Source organism: Schistocerca americana, chromosome 9 (genome assembly GCF_021461395.2).
Source record: "Schistocerca americana isolate TAMUIC-IGC-003095 chromosome 9, iqSchAmer2.1, whole genome shotgun sequence".
In the NCBI taxonomy this organism is placed as follows: Eukaryota; Metazoa; Arthropoda; class Insecta; order Orthoptera; family Acrididae; genus Schistocerca; species Schistocerca americana.
The window spans coordinates 117,348,155-117,354,123 of record NC_060127.1 but is presented as its reverse complement, the minus strand read 5'-3'; positions in this window follow the sequence as shown (position 1 = coordinate 117,354,123).

Genomic DNA, 5,969 nt, shown 5'->3' with positions numbered 1-5,969 from the left:
ACCGTGCCGGCTCCACTCAGCTATCGGGGTCGGACATTGTGGAGCTCATAGGTAAGGAGGTATCGCGTTATAAACATTGAGATGCGCAAAATCCTAGCTTTGTTTAAAATGGAGAGCAAATTACTTACTTTATTCTAATCGGGTGTTTCAGACTGAGAACACTTAGCGACTTTCTAAACTGACAGGAAAAAATAGCAATACCAAAAACTAATTAATTTAGCGTAATGAAATTTCGGGAATAGATTTGTATAGATAACATACACTACTGGCCACACCACAAAGATGACGTGCTACAGACGCGAAATTTAACCGACAGGAAGAAGATGCTGTGATATGCAAATGATTAGCTTTTCAGAGCAGTCACACAAGGTTGGCGCCGGTGGCGACACCTACAACGTGCTGACATGACGAAGTTTCCAAACGATTTCTCATACACAAAGAGCAGTTGACCGGCGTTGCCTGGTGAAACGTTGTTGTGATGCCTCGTGTAAGGAGGAGAAATGCATACCATCACGTTTCCGACTTTGATAAAGGTCTATCGCGGTTGCGGTTTATCGTATCGCGACATTGCTGCTCGCGTTGGTCGAGATCCAATGACTGTTAGCACAATATGGAATCAGTGGGTTCAGGAGGGTAATACGGAACGCCGTGCTGGACCCAAACGGCCTCGTATCACTAGCAGTCGAGATGACAGGCACCTTATTTGCATGGCTGTAACGGATCGTGCAGCCACGTCTCGATCCCTGAGTCAACAGATGGAGACGTTTGCAAGACAACAACCATCTGCACGAACAGTTCGACGACGTTTGCAGCAGCATGGACTATCAGCTCGGTGACCATGGCTGCGGTTACCCTCGACGCTGCATCACAGATAGGAGCGCCTGCGATGGTGTAGTCAACGACAAACCTGGGTGCACAAACGGCAAAACGTCATTTTTTTCTGATGATTCTGTTTACAGCATCATGATGGTCGTATCAATGTTTGGCGACATCGTGGTGAACGCACATTGGAAGCGCGTATTCGTCATCGCCATACTGGCATATCACCCGGCGTGATGGTGTGGGGTGCCATTGGTTACACGTCTCGGTCACCTCTTGTTCGCATTGACAGTGGACGTTACATTTCAGATGTGTTACGACCCGTGGCTATACTCTTCATTCGATCCCTGCAAAACCCTACATTTCAGCAGGATGATGCACGACCGCATGTTGCAGGTCCTATACGGGCCTTTCTGGATACAGAAAATGTTGGACTGTTGCCCTGGCCAGCACATTCTCCAGATCTCTCACCAATTAAAAACGTCTGGTCAATGGTGGCCGAGCAACTGGCTCGTCACAATACGCCAGCGACTACTCTTGATGAACTGTGGTATCGTGTTGAAGCTGCATGGGCAGCTTTACCTGTACACGCCATCCAAGCTCTGTTTGACTCAATGCCCAGGCGTATCAATCCCAAGAACCTATCATTCCACACCTGCTCACGTTAACCACGGGACCACGGCGCTCCTGAGTTCATATTCTCCTTGATGTTGCTTATCTTCTGCATGGACTACTCAGTTTGTATATTTTGCTTATTTTTTTCATAGTTCCACGCAACTTCTTCCTGTTTTCTGGACTGATCTGTGTTCAGTTTTTCAAGACCTGTCCACTGTGCCAACTTATAACTAAATCTGAGAGGGGTGCGATGGAAAGATTCCCTTGTAAGCAACGTATCAACAAGCTGATATGCAATGATTAATATTTGTCGTATCCCGCCAGTAAATCGCTTATCGCGTGCTTTAAGCATCAAGACGATTACTATGCAGCTCATATATGTCTTTGATAGTTATAATCAAGCTAATGTCCGTAAATTGCAGTTAATGTTACTGAATCATACACGCGACGATAACACCCGATATCCAGCTGCGTATCTTAAACTCCACGCCGATATTTGAGAATTCGCGCTCGATTTGTTTGTACCAAAGTCGGGCCGTGGTTCCCTAAAATAATTTTTAAATGAACTTCGGGCTGTAAATTAACAGTTCTATGCCCATTCATGAAAGTTGCAGAAGAGTCGCACTCGACGACTACTCGATCGCGCACTCGAGCAACACAGAAGCTTATTGTTACAAACAGAAAACATTTCATACATAATGCAACAATGTGATTTGCTAAGTCAGGACATATTTATATCTGTCTCATTAAAAGTCATAACCTATTAAATGTGGTACATAATTAAATTCTTTACTTTGCAAATAATCAATAAAATTAAGTAATGAATTACATCTACAAAAAAATCTCAAGTTGATATGACGTCATGGGTCCCCCAACACTCACGTGACGCAAAGTAGATCCGACTATATTGTACATACTCATGTAATCCTACACTGTTTTATATATGGGAGTTCGATTCGTTAAAGAATCTGGAGTTTACTGGTTGAAACTTAAGGTCCGAGAAGCAATTGCCGAAATTCCTGCGGAAATTTTACTACAATCCGTGCGCAATTTATCTATCACAAGAGAGTGCACAACTATTTGTACACATATGCACCTCACCTGCATCATGTCATGTTCAAGAAATAAATTTACTTTATATATTTTTAAATTGCATGTTTTTAGTATTAAATATCATAAAACCGTATATAAAAATAATTATCGTTTATAAATCGTATTTAATTTTTTTCAATTTCCCATTTTTTCTGAAACACCTTTTGCTTTTAAAGAGCAGCTCATGATGTTCAGCAAGACGACGTTTATTAGTCGTGCTCGATACCACGACCGTAATGCAATAGAGGACAGAATAGAGGTCAGCATCAGTCTAACGTCATCTGTCTTTTTTACTGCAGATTTAGGTTCCAACTTAGAGTGCAGCTACGTAATTATAAAGACTCTACGTAATTATGACGACACATAGTCCAGTCTATCTTACGCTTGTATAAGCATTAGTCCAAGCATTAGTTGAACTAAGCTTAGACTAATGCTTGTAAATACCTGTGATAAACTGGAACATGTGTCGTTATAATTACGTTGAGTCTACATGATTACTTATAACGCACTGATGATAGCTGCATAGTCAGTTGAAATCTAAATCCGCAATAAAAAAGCCAGATGACGCTACGGCCGATGCTGACCTTAAGATCTTACTCGAGCTCTCCTTTGTTCTGGAAGTTTAACTAGCTGTTTACGCAGCCACATCGGAATGTGCGGAGAGTTTTATATTCTGGAACAATAGCTACAGCACTCAGCAATACTGTGAAGTGTTGGAGTGCAGAACTAATGAGCTCTACAGTACAGCGTGTTGGAAACGTGCAGCTCCTCGAAGATCATTAGTGCAGTCATTCCAGAATATATTCTGAGTACAATCGTAATGGGTTATCTCGAACAGAGTCACTTCCTCCATCTATCACCTAAAATCCAATCCGACATTTTCTCATCTACATCTACATTTATACTCCGCAAGCCACCCAACGGTGTGTGGCGGAGGGCACTTTACGTGCCACTGTCATTACCTCCCTTTCCTGTTCCAGTCGCGTATGGTTCGCGGGAAGAACGACTGCCGGAAAGCCTCCGTGCGCGCTCGAATCTCTCTAATTTTACATTCGTGATCTCCTCGGGAGGTATAAGTAGGGGGAAGCAATATATTCGATACCTCATCCAGAAACGCACCCTCTCGAAACCTGGCGAGCGAGCTACACCGCGATGCAGAGCGCCTCTCTTGCAGAGTCTGCCACTTGAGTTTGCTAAACATCTCCGTAACGCTATCACGCTTACCAAATAACCCTGTGGCGAAACGCGCCGCTCTTCTTTGGATCTTCTCTATCTCTTCCGTCAACCCGATCTGGTACGGAACCCACACTGATGAGCAATACTCAAGTATAGGTCGAACGAGTGTTTTGTAAGCCACCTCTTTTGTTGATGGACATTTTCTAATGACTCTCCCAATGTATCTCAACCTGGTACCCACCTTACCAACAATTAATTTTATATGATCATCCCCTTCATATCGTTCCGCACTCATACTCCCAGATATTGTACAGAAGTAACTGCTACCAGTGTTTGTTCCGCTATCATATAATCATACAATAAAGGATCCTTCTTTCTATGTATTCGCAATACATTAGATTTCTCACATGACATTCTGAAAGCCATGGATCAAGGCATTCAGGTAGATGCATTATTTCTCGATTTTCGAAAAGCATTTGACTCGGTACCACTCCTGCGGTTGTTATCAAAAGTACGATCGTAAGGTGTATGAAGCGAAATTTATGACTGGACTGAGGACCTTTTGGTAGGGAAGACGGAGCAAGTTATCTTGGATGGAGGGTCTTCGACAGATGTAGAATCAACTGCAGGTGTGACCCAGGGAAGTGTATTACGACCCTTGATAATCCACATTATATTTTAATGACCCTGCAGTTGATATTACTAATAACTTCAGACTTTTCGCAAATGATTCTGTTATATATAATCGAGTACTGTCTAAAAATAGCTGCACAAATAATGTTCCTGATCATGGTAAGTTTGCGAAGTAGTGCAAGGACTGGCAAATTACTTTAAATATTGAGAAATGAAAAATGTTGCACTTCATAAACTGGAAAAACGTAGTGTCCGATGACTACAATATCAATGAGTCACGGTTAGAATCAGTCAACTCATACAAATATCTAAGTGTAAGGCTTTGTAGGGATATGGAACGAAACGATTACACAGGTGCAGCCGTAAGTTAAGTAGGAGCAAACTTCAGTTCATTGGTAGTAAACACGGGAAATGCAGTCCGTCTACAAAGGAGCTTGCTTACAAAATAACGATGAGACCCATAGGACATTGTTCTAGTCAACAGTGTGTGACCCGTACCAGACAGTACAAACAAGAGGTACTGAAAGTGTACAGAGAAAGGCAGCGCAAATGGTGACAGGCCTTTTCAGCCCCTTGGGAGAACATCACGGGGAGGATGGAAACGCTGAACTGTCAGAAGCTACAGCGTGGATAGACACAAACTATCCCATGAAAGCCTATGTACAAGGCCTGAAGAACATCTTTAAGTGAGGAATCTAAGACTATAGTACAGTCCGCTACATAAAGCTCTCGTAGGGACTGCAATGACAAGTTTAGATCAATTACAGCGCGCACAGAGGTATTTCCGGAATCTTTCTCCCCTCGCTCCATATGTGAATAAAACGGGAAAATTTCCTAATAACTGATACAATGGGACGTACCCTCTGACATACACTTCATAATGATTTGCCGAGAACAGATGTAGATGTAGATGTGAATGGTCACGGGAGGTCTTTTTTGGTGAGATTTAACAACAACCTCTGTTATTTCCCGAAGCTTCAAACTGCATGTTTCTACAATTAAAATAACAGTCCCATGTAGAATTCATTTGTGAATAACGCGCCTATGTGGAAACCGGCATCTCTCTCATTTTTGTGAAGAAACCACTCCACAGTAATCATGATTTATTTGCACTGATTGACTATCCGGTCGGTTCTTGGTAGGATATTTACTATGAATGAAAACGCACGTGAGAGTGGTGTAATATTCTAGAATATTACACCAGTGTAGTGCGTCGTCTCATTTATAATGCGTCATTGATTTTTTTCCCACAAGAGATGAGGAGGGTACTTCTGGTACCACTATCCCTTCTCCTCCCCCCCCCCCCCTCCTCCAACACACACACACATCCCATTTCCCTGTTCTATTCGCGAATTGTGCGTGGGTACGACTAATTATGGGCCTTGCTATGAGATCTAATTTTCCCGTCGTTATGATTTCGTGAGATTAACACCATCTGTTCAAAAGTATCCCCACACCGCTACGCAAAACGGAATTGACCGCTGTGACTCGAGAGGCGAACACGCAAGTTTGAAAGGAGACGGGGAGTATTGTATTGCTACACTACTGGCCATTAAAATTGCTACACCACGAAGATGGCGTGCTCCAGACGCGAAATTTAACCGACAGGAAGAAGATGCCGTGATATGCAAATG